This window comes from Pimephales promelas, chromosome 3, assembly GCF_988280905.1.
Source record: "Pimephales promelas chromosome 3, fPimPro1.hap1.1, whole genome shotgun sequence".
NCBI lineage: Eukaryota > Metazoa > Chordata > Actinopteri > Cypriniformes > Leuciscidae > Pimephales > Pimephales promelas.
In genome coordinates this window covers 35,498,088-35,513,899 of record NC_142771.1, presented here as the reverse complement: position 1 = coordinate 35,513,899, position 15,812 = coordinate 35,498,088, and the positions used below count along the sequence as shown (strand labels likewise).

General features: G+C 41.6%; 1 protein-coding gene across 1 annotated transcript in view; it reads right to left on the bottom strand.

The window, feature by feature from the left end:
* coro7 (coronin 7) overlaps nucleotides 1–15,812 on the bottom strand; it is a 177,068-nt gene that overhangs the window by 10,426 nt on the left and 150,830 nt on the right. The gene's annotated exons all lie outside the window — the stretch shown is intronic.

The following is a 15,812-nucleotide window of genomic DNA, read 5'->3' as shown; positions in this document are numbered from 1 at the left end:
TTTCTATATCAAATAAATGCTGATCTTTTAAACTTTATATTCGTCAAATAATCCAGAGTAAAATGCATCACAGATCCCACAGAATATATGAAGCAGCACAACTGTTTTCAACATCGATAAAAATGTTTCTTGAGCATCAAATCATCATTTTACAATTATTTCTGAATTTCATGTGACACTGAAGACACTGCAGTTATGATGTGAGCCGTGGCAAAAATATCAACTGTGTCCTCTGACCACTTGATGGCAGGATAGGCAGCAAAATATAGTCACGTCAACACAGAAACCCACGTCAGCTCTTCAACAATCTACTTCATTGATCGGAAAACAGCAGATCGGTGTAGTTTCAGTCTGGCCGCTTGACCTCGGACTGGAATCTGAACGTATGTCATGCATACAAAGCCACATTCACGTCTCGGCGCGCTGACGCCCTAGGCATGGATGGGTAATGGGGTCACAACGAGAGCATGAGCATCTATTTTGAGTCACATGCTGCTGGGAGCGGGGTGTGTTTCGAATCGGAGCCACATCAAACACCTCACAGCGTGGGACGGGGCTGATCACTTCAGGCTCCTGTGCACCACAAATTACCACGAGCTGCCACAAGTATTCCAATAAAACGTAAACATTTAGTCAACATTTACTCTCAATACATGGTTTTCATCCAGTTTTTTGGAAGAATTTCCAAGCTGCTCATTTCCATACAATGATTATGCAGTGTGTGTGACCAAGAGCTTAAAAAATAAATAAATAAAAATGTGAAAAGTACCAAAAAAGATTAAAATCTTAATAATCTTACTGATGGCAAACTTTTCAACAGAAGGGTTAAATATAGGCTACTGTACTGTATATATTGCAATTCATGAATGCTTTGGACAGTCCTAGTCATGGTTTGTATTAAAGGAAGTAAATGCTAGTACCAATTTAATAATGATGTAAATGATAAAATATATATATATATATATATATATATATATGAAGAGTTCAGATGCAAAAGCCTCTAAGTGCCATTTGAAATTTTCTTCTAGAATGATCATTTTTATCAAGCTTGTATATTTAAGTTCAGTAATTTCACCTAAATGGCAATGATAATTACCTATTAAATGTCATTTAAGTGAAGTTACTGAACTTAAATATACAAGCTTGATAAAAATGGTCATTTTAGAAGAAAATTTCAAATGGCATTTAGAGGCTTTTGCATCTGAACTCTTCATATATATATATATATATATATATTACAGAAGCTTAAAGATAATACACTGCACTTTTTGCAGAAAAAGTCTTATTCAGATTAGTTAAATGATTAATAGGCTGCATAAATTAGGTCAGCCGAAACTGGGAACACTTCCTATAACACCTGATGTACTCGTTACATCATAAGAAGAATGGCATCTACGCTAATATTAGTCTCTCTGTTTATCCCAAGGTTTACTGTAGTCAGCCAGATCCGGGCCGTATCCAGACCAGATGAAGGACCTGCGCCTAGACACGCCCACAACCCATGATGTAGTCAGCCGGATCCGGGCCGTATCCAGATCAGATGGTGAACCTGCGCATAGACACGCCCACAACGCATGATGTAGTCAGCCGGATCCGGGCCGTATCCAGATCAAATGGAGGACCTGCGCCTAGATACGACCACAACGCATGATGTAGTCAGCCGGATCTGGGCCGTATCCAGACCAGATGAAGGACCTGCGCCTAGACACGCCCACAACGCATGATGTAGTCAGCCGGATCCGGGCCGGATCCAGATCAAATGGAGGACCTGCGCCTAGACACGACTACAACGCATGATATAGTCAGCCGGATCCGGGCCGGATCCAGATCAAATGGAGGACCTGCGCCTAGACACGTCTACAACGCATGATGTAGTCAGCCGGATCCGGGCCGTATCCAGATCAGATGGAGGACCTGCGCCTAGACACGCCCACAACGCATGATGTAGTCAGCCGGATCCGGGCCGGATCCAGATCAAATGGAGGACCTGCGCCTAGACACGACTACAACGCATGATATAGTCAGCCGGATCCGGGCCGGATCCAGATCAAATGGAGGACCTGCGCCTAGACACGTCTACAACGCATGATGTAGTCAGCCGGATCCGGGCCGGATCCAGATCAAATGGAGGACCTGCGCCTAGACACGTCTACAACGCATGATGTAGTCAGCCGGATCCGGGCCGTATCCAGATCAGATGGAGGACCTGCGCCTAGACACGGCCACAACGCATGATGTAGTCAGCCGGATCCGGGCCGTATCCAGATCAGATGGAGGACCTGCGCCTAGACACGGCCACAACGCATGATGTAGTCAGCCGGATCCGGGCCGTATCCAGACCAGATGAAGGACCTGCGCCTAGACACGACTACAACGCTTGATGTAGTCAGCAAGATCCGGGCCGTATCCAGATCAGATGGAGGACCTGCGCCTAGACACGCCCACAACGCATGATGTAGTCAGCCGGATCCGGGCCATATCCAGATCAGACGGAGGACCCAAGCCTAGACACGCCCACAACGCATGATGTAGTCAGCCGGATCCGGGCCGTATCCAGATCAGATGGAGGACCTGCGCCTAGACATGACTACAACGCATGATGTAGTCAGCCGGATCCGGGCCGTATCCAGATCAGATGGAGGACCTGCGCCTAGACACGCCCACAACGCATGATGTAGTCAGCCGGATCCGGGCCGTATCCAGATCAGATGGAGGACCTACGCCTAGACACGCCCACAACGCATGATGTAGTCAGCCGGATCCGGGCCGTATCCAGATCAGATGGAGGACCTGCGCCTAGACATGACTACAACGCATGATGTAGTCAGCCGGATCCGGGCCGTATCCAGATCAGATGGAGGACCTGCGCCTAGACACGCCCACAACGCATGATGTAGTCAGCCGGATCCGGGCCGTATCCAGATCAGATGGAGGACCTGCGCCTAGACATGACTACAACGCATGATGTAGTCAGCCGGATCCGGGCCGTATCCAGATCAGATGGAGGACCTACGCCTAGACACGCCCACAACGCATGATGTAGTCAGCCGGATCCGGGCCGTATCCAGATCAGATGGAGGACCTGCGCCTAGACATGACTACAACGCATGATGTAGTCAGCCGGATCCGGGCCGTATCCAGATCAGATGGAGGACCTACGCCTAGACACGCCCACAACGCATGATGTAGTCAGCCGGATCCGGGCCGTATCCAGATCAGATGGAGGACCTGCGCCTAGACACGCCCACAACGCATGATGTAGTCAGCCGGATCCGGGCCGTATCCAGATCAGATGGAGGACCTGCGCCTAGACATGACTACAACGCATGATGTAGTCAGCCGGATCCGGGCCGTATCCAGATCAGATGGAGGACCTGCGCCTAGACACGCCCACAACGCATGATGTAGTCAGCCGGATCCGGGCCGTATCCAGATCAGATGGAGGACCTACGCCTAGACACGCCCACAACGCATGATGTAGTCAGCCGGATCCGGGCCGTATCCAGATCAGATGGAGGACCTGCGCCTAGACATGACTACAACGCATGATGTAGTCAGCCGGATCCGGGCCGTATCCAGATCAGATGGAGGACCTGCGCCTAGACATGACTACAACGCATGATGTAGTCAGCCGGATCCGGGCCGTATCCAGATCAGATGGAGGACCTACGCCTAGACACGCCCACAACGCATGATGTAGTCAGCCGGATCCGGCCCGTATCCAGATCAGATGGAGGACCTGCGCCTAGACACGCCCACAACGCATGATATAGTCAGCCGGATCCGGCCCGTATCCAGATCAGATGGAGGACCTGCGCCTAGACACGCCCACCGGATCCGGGCCATATCCAGATCATCATACGTTGTGGGCGTGTCTAGGCGCAGGTCCTCCATCTGATCTGGTTTTATGATGCTTTTGAGTCTGACAACTCTAGTACTCAAAATCTTCACCAAAGTCATGTGACCCAGACAGCAACATGGTGTCGGCCCAGATCCGGCATGTGGAATCTAAGTGTACCAGATATAGGGCATTTCAGAATGTTTGTAAACAATAGGGCACCGCGATACTTCCGGGTGGCAGAACGCGAGCGGCTTCCATTGACTAACTGAAGAGATCCAGCCGGCAACTGAACAGTTACACAGTTAAAATCATTGTTGTTGATCAAAGTTGAATCTATGGCGAAAATATGTTGTGTTTGGGGTTGCGCCACCAGATATACAGCAAAAGGTGTAGGTTTTTTTTATCGATTTCCTTCAGAAAAAAGTAAATCTATCCAGCAGAACCTGTGGGTGAGGAGGTTAAAGCGAGTGGACGTCGTCTTCTAATGAGCCTGAGCCCGATTTAAACCCAACCATTTTAATACGTGGGTCGTTATATAACTGACGTTCTCAACTAACTTAGTTATTTCTATTACTTTCTATGTTACTTTCTTTTGAGCGGTGAGTAAATGCTTCTTCATCGTAAATGCTTCTGATTGGCCAATGCGTTCAATAAATCAACACGTATGTCTGTGATTGGCTACATCGCTCATCGCTGCAGTCACGTTATAAAAAGAAACTCTGCCATGTAAGTCATTTCTATTTTGTTTTAGTTGTTCTTGTTGCTTTTCTGCAACAGATAAATACAAATGTATTAGTTTTTATTTGTTTTATTCATAGATATTTCTAGTTTGCGGGAGTCGTTTTATTCTCCTGCAATCCGCACACACAGAGTGCATTACCGCCCGCACTCGGCCATCAGATCTAGTCCCGCGCCGCGGTCTAGTGCGTTGGGAGTGCACGTCTCTAGATCAAAGAATCTAAGCTTTAATGATCATGTTAACTATGTCCGAATTTCCACCACGTCTGTTTTTGAATCAACTGTTGAAATGTAGATTAGGCTTCTGCCGGCGGTGTGTCTCCCTCCATGCAATTTACTATTGTTGCCATAGGGACGCTTCGGCTTTTGCAAACCGGAAGAACGTCTATTATTGTTGTGACGTCATGGTGAATTGTCGTATAGGCCGGATCTCGACCAACAACATGTTGCTTTCTGGGAACTTTGAATGACCTGACGGATTTTAGTTTATTACAACACAAATACAACGTTGTGAAGAAACAACATGATTGCGGCCTTGAGCACAATCCCCCTCAGGTTCCTCCAGAGAGACTGAGCCTTCAGTAAACACAGTGAAGTCAGACTAGATTATAAAAAACCTACAGGACAAAGATGAGGACTTAAAGTAGAGCATTACACCTCATGTTTACACACTAACAAACTACTAATTACTCAACTCTCCCACAGAGTGTCATACAGAAGTGAGCTAGCAGTGAAAACCTCGACATGTCGGGCCACGTTCAACTCTATTTGAGCCTTTCGGTTACTCGGGAAGCTTTGCCTCCTACAGTTCTCCTCGCTGCAGTGATTGGTGGGGTTGTGTGTTTGTCAGTTGACTTCTGCCCTCCCCCATCTTCGCCCCAGGCCTCTGAAGTCGGTAAGGGGTTGCCACGCTTTGTTAGCGCAACTTTGCGTTCCCATGTCAGAGTTTTACACAAGGAAATACACAAAACACCTCCAGTGTTCCCACAGAGTTCACTCCCACAATGTGCCACTACACATAGTCACACTTCAACAATGTCCCTTGCTGTGGTTCATCTACTCTGCATCTGCAGATTTATGATGCAAGAAACCCAAAAGGAAAGGGAAAACACTAATGAAATCTCTTTAATAGGTCAATTGTTTTTAATTAGCAGCAACTTGGAGAGCAATGTTTTTTGCTCCATAGGACAGCAACAAAGGCAAAGTCTTGTTGAATCTGATCACAGTCTGCAAACATTTCTCATCAGATTCTTTATATACAGCATTGATTCTTTAAAAAAACATCTCAATCGGTTCTCTGAGACAGAAATGAGACTAAATTGAGAGTAAACTTCCAAATTCAAAGTCTGCTAACAAAATCAGAGATTTGAAAGTGAACTTAAACATCTCATCAAGATCATTATTTCTCTAAAGGGATACTCCACTTTTTTTGGAAGTAGGCTCATTTTACCACTCCCCCAGAGTTAAACAGTTAAGTTTTACCGTTTTCAAATCCATTCAGCCGATTTTCTGATATTTAGAAGAATATCAGAACCCAGACAGTTTCTGGTCTCATTGACTTCCATAGTATATTTTTTTTCCTACTATGGAAGTCAATGAGACCAGAAACGGTCTGGTTACTGATATTCTTCTAAATATCAAAAAAATCGTCTGAATGTATTTGAAAATGGTGAAACTCAACTGTTTAACTCGTGGGGAGTTGTAAAATGAGCCTATTTCCCAAAAAAAAGTGGAGTATCACTTAAAAATTATACAAACAACTTCTCAAATGTTTCTTCTGCAAATACGAGAGTAGAATTTCAGAAAAGATCTCAACAACATGATTCCCTTCCAAAGTGTTCAATCAAAAGTCAGAGATCCCTACATGGGATAAAAATAAAACAAAATTCTCATCAAATTTCTTAAATCTTCTTAAATTCCATAATTTCTCAGGTTCCAGTATAAATATCTCATCAAATCTATTACATTTCTCCGTTGTTTCTCCTAGACAGCATTAAGATCAAACTGAGAAGTCTCCTTTTACTCAGATGTTTCTCCTGAAATAAGACCTTAGTAGTGTTTCAGAGAAGATCTCAAACTTCAGTTCTCAATATGAACTTTTCTCATCAAATCATCCAAAAGTAAAGTGATCTGAGATGCTATCATGTATAATTCTACTGTATTATTATAAAAATTATGATCAATAAATTATGAAAAACATGTTTTTACATTGCTTTAACTTATCAAAATAATTATCAAAAGCAATTTTCAACTTTTTTATGTTAGTCAGTTTAATGTAATTTAAGTTGAAATGACTTCCCCCTGTAGTCTCCCTTTTCTCCCTTAAAACTCATCTTTTCATCCTTGCTTTATTTAATATACACGGATCTATGAATATGCAAATGAGCCCCGCCTCCACTCACTCACTCACTCAGAGATCCACTGGTTGACGATCACTCGTTGATCTGATTGGTTACAAGGTCGTTTATGACGTCAGAAACACCAGCGATTTCAAACCGTGTGTTTGAGACTGTCTTTAATTCACTGCAGTTTTATAAACACTCAGCAATGCTGTCGACTTATGAATGTGTTAAAGCATATTAAAAACACCACATAGACATATAAACAATATTAAAAACTGATTTTCCACACAGGAGGTCTTTAAAAACGGAAGGCAGCAACTTTTCAACTCTATACCCCACTATTCTCTCATTTGTGTATTTTTACTCCTCTAAAGGAATTTTAGGTGGAACATTAGAGACAAATTGATACCCAAACAAAACACACTAGAGGACGGTTATGAAGTCTGCTAACCTATGAAAGAGGAAACTCGATTGTCCTGTGGGAGGAATATCTCCACACATAAAGGCAGATATGCCTCACTTCACTGCTTAACTCAACCCAGGAAAGAGTATCGGACACTGTGTGTGTGTGTGTGCTCCAGCAGTCAGATTCGCACGGCAGGCTGTCATGAATGAACGCCGAAACACTCAGGGACGTCATTCTTAAGTGGCTGTAAGCACTCACACACAACGACACACACGTGTGCTGCTGGATTGTGGGGTGGAGGGACGTCCCGCATGAGAAAGACACTAATCCAGATGTAAGCCGTATTTAGACACAGAACAACACACACATACGCACGCTCTGATACTACTTAAATGCAACTACGTCATAAGTACTCAGCAATATGAATTAACTACATCTACATGTACTTACTATAGAGTTACATTAGGGATTGGTTTACGATTACTTGTAATTATGCATAATTTACATGTAGTGTAATCACGTCACCTTAAATTAAAGTGTTACAAAAAACAATAAAATAAGACAGTTATTATTATTATTATTTATAACAATAACAACTATGATAATTAACTATCAATTATTTTGTGAATTAATTAAAGATGAATTAATTCAAAAATAATTTAGGTTGTGTTTAATTAAGCATGCGGCATCCAGTTTGCGAAATAATTAAAAAAGCAAAACAAACATATAATACATTTAGTAACATTTAAATTATGAAAAATAGTATTATTCATTTAATGAAGTATTGTCATGTAACATAATGTAAAATAATAATTACTTGTCACATTATGTTGCATATCTAATTCAGTATGTCATTTAAATAAAGAAACTTATTATTATTATTATTATTAAAGGGTTAGTTCACCCAAAAATGAAAATTAAGTCATTAATTACTCACCCCCATGCTGTACCAACCCCGTAAGACCTTCGTTCATCTTCGGAACACAAATAAAGATATTTTTGATTGAATCTGAGGGCTGGATCCCTTTTCCATAGACAGCCTGAGGGACTGCCTCTTGACGGCCCAGAAAGTCATTAAAAGAAAAGGTTTAAATATTCCATGTGCCTACAGTGGCTCAACTATAACTTTATCAAGCGACGAGACTACTTTTTGTGCGAAAAAAAAAACGTAAATAACGACTTTATTCGACTTTCCATTACTTCCTTATGGGCGCATGCGCGAGAACTGAGACGAGACCGTTCTTCTTCGACTACTTTTTGTTACCGGCTGCTCACCGCTTAGGAGTTTTACCGCCCCCTACCGTATAAGATGACGTACTGATATAGCCGGAGGCGCAAAACGTTCTGTTTACAAGCAGTACGTCATCTTATACGGTAGGGGGCGGTAAAACTCCTAAGCGGTGAGCAGCCGGTAACAAAAAGTAGTCGAAGAAGAACGGTCTCGTCTCAGTTCTCGCGCATGCGCCCATAAGGAAGTAATGGAAAGTCGAATAAAGTCGTTATTTACGTTTTTTTTCGCACAAAAAGTAGTCTCGTCGCTTGATAAAGTTATAGTTGAGCCGCTGTAGGCACATGGAATATTTAAACCTTTTCTTTTAATGACTTTCTGGGCCGTCAAGAGGCAGTCCCTCAGGCTGTCTATGGAAAAGTGATCCAGCTCTCAGATTCAATCAAAAATATCTTTATTTGTGTTCCGAAGATGAACGAAGGTCTTACGGGGTTGGTACAGCATGGGGGTGAGTAATTAATGACTTAATTTTCATTTTTGGGTGAACTAACCCTTTAACTCGATTACATAATTAATTATTAAAGATAAAAATATTATAAGACGTTAACTGGAGGCCACATGAAGCATTCATTTATTCAGTTAGTGTCTAATTATACTTTTGTACTTTTTTTTAAAAATGTATATAACATTTGGAAGTCCTTTTAAAATAATGATTGAATGATATGTTTAAAATCAGTGCTGATATTACTTCTGATTCATGTATCACAACTGGAAGCGCACTGCATTGTGTGATATAGTACAGGTCAAGTGTGTTTACAGCTAAATCTGTATATAAAAATGCATATTACACACACAACATGCTAGCACAAAATGCAGAAACTGTATGGAAGTCTGCTTTTCTGAGCATATGGCCCTTGACACAGTAAAAGTGCCCTTTGTGAGCATCACAGGGTGAAATTTCGCTCTTTGCAGCACAACGTACGCTCCTATCCGAAATGTAACAGGAATTTGGCAAGATCATGCGAGCAGTGGCCTCGGGAGCGTCATAGCTGTCAGTAAACTCCAATCCAGCCATGAGATAACCTGCAGGTGCGGCGAAGATCCGCAGATAAAGCCCCGTTATTACTCTCATTATGATGATGGAGGCTGGGATGGCTTTATTAGACTAAAGGCTCTGAGGTCTGCGTCCAGGCATTTGTGTGTATGTGTGTGTGTGTGTGTGAGATAAGTCACAGTGCTGTAGATAAGAGAGGAGAGAGGAGACAGACAGCTGTGAGATAGAGGAGACCAACAGATTTTTTTTATTTATTTAAAGAGCCCCTATCATGGATTTTTGAAAATGACTGTTCATGTAGTGTGGAATATAGCTCTAAGTGAATGAAAACATCCTGCAAAGATTTATATCTGAAAGTGCACCGTATATAGAGTTACTGTCTTTCAAAAGTGAGAGTCGACTCTGAGTCTATGAAATGAACTGTTTTTGAAACGAGTCATTAGCTGGTTCGTAGTGACGTAGAGACATATTGGCCACACCCAGTTACTGCGAGCGCAGACGGAAGTGTAAACTTGAAGTCTACCTACATTCAAATACTTCATCATAGCATCATGTCGAGAAGACGCTGTTTTCTACATTGCAAAGACGGTTCAGCCACTTGTTTTCATTGTCCAGGGACGAGCATGTGAAGAATCGGTGGTTAGAGTTCATATTTGCAATGATACCACAACAGTATAGCCCGATTGTGTTCTCATCATTTTATTGACGAATAACGTTAGTTCAAAAACATAAATGAATTCAAATGTGGATTCGCAAGCGGTTGTTCCTGAAGGAGGGCTCAGTAACGTACTTACCCAGTGTATATGGATCAGCTTCCTCCTTCGAATCACAACCTGTAAGTATTATTAATAATTGTTGCTTTTATGGGTTTTGAACAGTTTTGTTGCGTCGGGGCGCGAGGCAGTATGTGTGTGCGCGTGTATCTGTGTGTGTGTGTGTATGTTACGCTCAGCGCAGCTTCTAGGTCTCCAATGTCAATTTTTTTTTAAATATGTGAAATGTTTGTCGCTGTTATTGGAGTTGTCATAAAGAAGAGCGTCTTGTAGTACTGCAGTGCTTTATCAATATGTTTATGCGTTATGCTAACAAACAATAACTGACTGGGTCTGTCATCTGACCAATCACCGCCGATTAGCGTCACGCAAAGGAGTGGTTTGGAAAAATGAGTCGTTGTACGAATCATTTGGGAGTCGGTGAGCAAATCAGTTAAAAATAAATGCATATTATAAGACAAATAAAGTGTTTTTTATCCTTGCAAGCACGTTAAACTGTTTTTGGGAACTCCTAAAACAAAAATAGGAACATTTCAAATGCTATGATAGGGGCTATTTAAAGGGCAAATTAGTAATATGCACCTATGCAACGCGCATACACTCTGCTTATTACACACATGGACGCAGGGAATATGAAAAATGAAAGGCTTACAATGTAAAATACTATTATTGTGTACATAAAGATATGGTGGAATCCGGCTTTTGACATATATGGTCTGCTTGAGCTTTAACCTCGTGTGCGAGCAGATCCGTTTCCTCGCTGCGTTTAGTTTTTCCGCTTGAAAATCCCGTCATGTAAATAGCGAATCCGCCATGGCTTTTAAAGGGAATGGGATATGGGAAATTTTCCGCTTGCAAATCCCGTCATATAAATAGCGAATCCGCAACTGGCTTTTAAAGGAAATGGGAGATGAAACTGATTGGTTAACACACCCATTACTCATTAAGACACTAACACTTTTAGACCATGCACCGGGAGCGCCGACCATTTTTCCGTCGTTAAACTAGCAAAAGTGGATTCGGACGCCCTAAGAGCGCTTGCGCCGTGCGCTTTAGACCATGAGCTTAGTTCGTTAAAATAGGGCCCTTATACTTTATATACAATATTTTTTCCTCATCTAGATCTTGACTTTGATCAGACTACAAAAATATGACATTTTGACAAAAATAATTACAATAAAAAATTACTTTTCCAAACCTTTCCTGATCATGTGACAGCTACTCTCAACTTTCTGTTATCACAACGGCAGCTTTAAAACAATCTGTATTCTAAACTGCGCTAAATATATATTACGAACATTAGAACGTTACTGTGAACGCGTTAAAAACCCGGCTAAAACCAAGCGGCAACATTCTAATCTGAAAAATAAAGCCTACCCGGAAGTGCGAAAAACTGCAATACATCTAAAATCCACTAGAGGGAGGTCCCAAAAGGGAGTAAATATCCATAGATCAAATGTTAAAATGTCTGTTTTCACAGCATAAATTCATGCTTTTACAGGTTGGTCGCATGGACTTTTATTGTATTTTTCGATAGGTTCCGAGTCCCTTTTCTAACGCGTTAGTTTAGATCATATTTAGATATAAAATGTATGACAAATAAGAGTGGTTAACTTCGATTGACAGCTGATAACGGGCTGCGCCGAGTGAATTTGACGTCTCGGCCATGAACTGACACAACACATCATACAGTACCACCTCTGTATCCTTTCTGAACATTTGTATTTTGTATTTACCAAGATTTCCCAATATGGCACCACCCATACCCCCATAAACAGCCTCAAAACTGTCCTTCAGAAAGTCTATGTCCATATTTTTTACAGTCTATGGCTAAAACACACGTAAACAGGCCGTAATACCCAATCTGGCAACACAAGCCACCAGTGTCACACCGCGGCCGCCAAGACAAGAAGCAGCATGTAGTTGACAAAGCATTGAGGAGGCGTTGTTTCGTATGATCAGTTTTAAGACAAGGTCGTGATGGTAAAAATCGTACATTTCTGTGCAAACTTTTCCCGCCATTAAAATAATTGCTGTAGTGGTTGTATATGGGTTGTGGCGATAATAAAAAAAATAAAATAAAAAATAGCTCGCAGCAAAATATGGAAAAACAGAACTATGATCTAGTTCATTTTTGGGAACCGTGAACTTAGTTCAAAATTGTGAAGTATGAACTGAACTAGTTCATTTAAAAATTTGTGAACTGAACTTTGAACTAATTCATGTAGAAAGTGAACTTTCCCAACACTTGACTTGACTTGACTTGAAACATTCGTTGTAACATAAAGCGCATAGTTTCATCTACAAATTAAAAAATATTTCGGGGAGTATACAGTGTGTACAGCACAGCGCACACTATGTAGTAAGTAGTGCGCCAGCATTTCATTTTGAACACAGACAGTGTGTGTTTAAAGTTGTGTAGTATGCATGACTAAGCACAGTAATGGGGGAAGTTAATAAGAGAGTTCTGGAGGTTGCAGTGCTGAAGAAAGCACAGAGTCACTGCTACACACTGCACACACACGATACAATGCAGGCGACAATGCATACCGAACAAACACACTGCACATTTCTTCTATCGTTTGCACTATTCATATTAATAGGTGTAAGTTCTATATCCTGATTTGATGAGCCAAACCCAAACTGTATTCGAGTTACAGCCTCAGGGTCTCGTGTGTATGGGAAGGACGTGGGCTGTTGAGTTTGTGTGTGTATATGTTTTGTTGAACCGCATCAGTCATTATCAGCAGTAAATCCCCACATTTCACTTATTCTCCCACAAGACACACACAGCAGTGTGGGAAACAGCAGTGACGGCTTTACGAGAAAAAAACGACAACTTCCTCTTCCCAGAGTGGTCGATATGTAGCCTGAGGCCTTAATGAACTTATCGACTATATTCCTGTGCATGAGAAAGAGATTTCAGCAGGAAAAATTGGGTGGATATGAAAGTTCATCCAGTGGGACACACAAGGGTCCTTCAGGAACAAAACAGGGTCTCTAAACATGTGATTACATTACACACACACACACACACACAGCATCAGTCCTGCCAAACAGGTGTGTGTGGGCTGTGATAACATGACAAGGCTTCAGGAAACAAATCCAGATCTGAATAGAACAAACAGCCCACCTGCAGCCAGGGACGTCCAACCACAGCAGCCCAAAAACACACGGCACATGTCGCAGGAGAAACTTTGTCAGTTCCACAAGAGCTCTTCAAATCTACATTTTTAATCTTCAAAGAACAACATACACAATCTAAATTGTTCAATTTTGGGGGAAACAATTAGAACTTCAATGAAAAATATAGCTGCGAGTAGCGATTCCGGGCCCATTCGGCGGCACCGCAACCCTGGTTCCTTTAGTTACCTAAAGGTATCGGGGTGGCGGTGCCACCGTCTTTGGCCCTTCATAACTGCTCGCAGCTATATATATATATATATATATATATATATATATACAGTATATACACCATCTTCAGCCAGTTCTGACCTGTGTGCAAAGTTTCAAGAGTTTTCTAGCACATTAAGGACCCCAAAAGTGCCCGAATAGTCGTATAAATAATAATAATAATACTACTAAGGAAAACAATAGGGCCTTCACCCTTTTGCTTGGGCCCTAATGAGGTTTAATTGGTTGGGTGTGTACATTTACTTCATAGAAATGCTAAACCATCCCCTATAGCATCAGGGACAAGATAAAGATACAGAATGTCAAGTTAACTAGATGTTCAAGTGTTGGCCTTAGCTGAATGGAGGCTGGAATCGTGCGCCTATGACAGTTTAACTGTAAAACTGTGTAATTCAGACGTCACATGTGGACAGCAGAAGATGTTTCTGAATTCCTGCCAGTATTTCAGAGACTCCAGCATGTGAAGTTCAACTATGAAGTTGGAAGGGTGTTGCTAGAACGAGTAAAGCAAACATATACACTTAGCACCGTTAACATTTACTTAAATCAGGAACTAAACAACATCCTTCTGTGGGCAGTACTTTTTATCAAGTCCCGTACCAGTTTTGGCTGTATAGAGTTGGTTCTCTGGCTCTTTTTTTAATTAAAAATGTTCTTGGTGTTACATTACAAGTATTGGTTCTTGGTGTCATCGTACCTGAAGCTTTCATGGGGTCTTTAAAATACCACTGCATGCAGTCCCATTCAAAAGTTTAGGGAATCATAAAACAGTTTTATAAAAGAAGTTTCTTCTGCTCACCAAGGCTGCATTTATCTGATAACAAATACAGAAAAAAACTGTAAAATTGTGAAATATTATTACAAATAACTGCTTTCTATGTGAAGATATTGTAAAATGCAATTTATTCCTGTGATCAAAGCTGAATTTTTAGCATCATTACTCCAGTTTTACAAAAACAAAAAAATCCTATGACATCAATAGGAACTTAAAAATGTTCTTCCCTGTTTCCATGTCCCTATGAACTCAAAATGTAACTTTTTTGGCTTTTAGTATGAATATGATAACCTTACTGCTATAATCTATAAGCTAGTGTGCTCCAAAACAATGACAAAATTCCCATTTAGAAAGATATAATCATTAAAAGCGTACAGTCTATGACTTACGCCAATATGGATCAATGATTTTGATGACATCACCCTGCACTTCAGCTTCTCATCAGATTTTCTGTCCAATCAAATGCTCTCTAGCATGTAAAGCACCCCGCCCCTTCAATATAGGCTAAGTAGACGCTGAAGCAGAGGCAGAAATTGGTCACTTGTACACACATTTATTATTTTTCTACATAGTGAATGGCACATGGCACACTATTTACGGGATAGGGAATGATTCAGATAGTGTAAATATGCTTTACATTGGGGTGAATGAAGTCTGGTTTCACGTTAGTGTTACGTGAACAGTGCGCACACAGTCTGCTCCGGTACAGAGACACGACGGGTCATATGCGCGAGTTCACAAAACGTATCAGACCCATTTGAATTCTACACAAAATGCAATATTTTAAAGCAATATAGACGAGAGTTAGGTGGAGGAAAGGTTAGAGATTCGGAGGAAACTACGGCTTTACCAAGCTCAACAGCTCATGCCGAGCTGCGATATAAACAAAACGCTACTGGCTATTTTAAAAAAGGGGAGGAGCTGATCAATATGTCCCGCCCTGCCTTCCTGTTTCAGTGGAAATTACGTCAACACATTGAGTAATGCTGCGCATTTCAAGGAAATTCAGTGCACCTTTAAAAGCATAAGGCTGTGTGTCCACCAAAACGTTTTTAGGGAGCTGAAAACGCTAGACGCTCTGCCGTCTTCTTTCCGTTAAGACGTTTCGTTGCTATGATACAGAATATCCGCAGCACGGTTTACTTGTAACTGATTTCGCAGATAATTTGTTTCATACTAAAAACTAATTTTTCATCCATTTTGTTCGGTTAGCTCTGCTGGTTGAAGTCGTTGTACAGAAA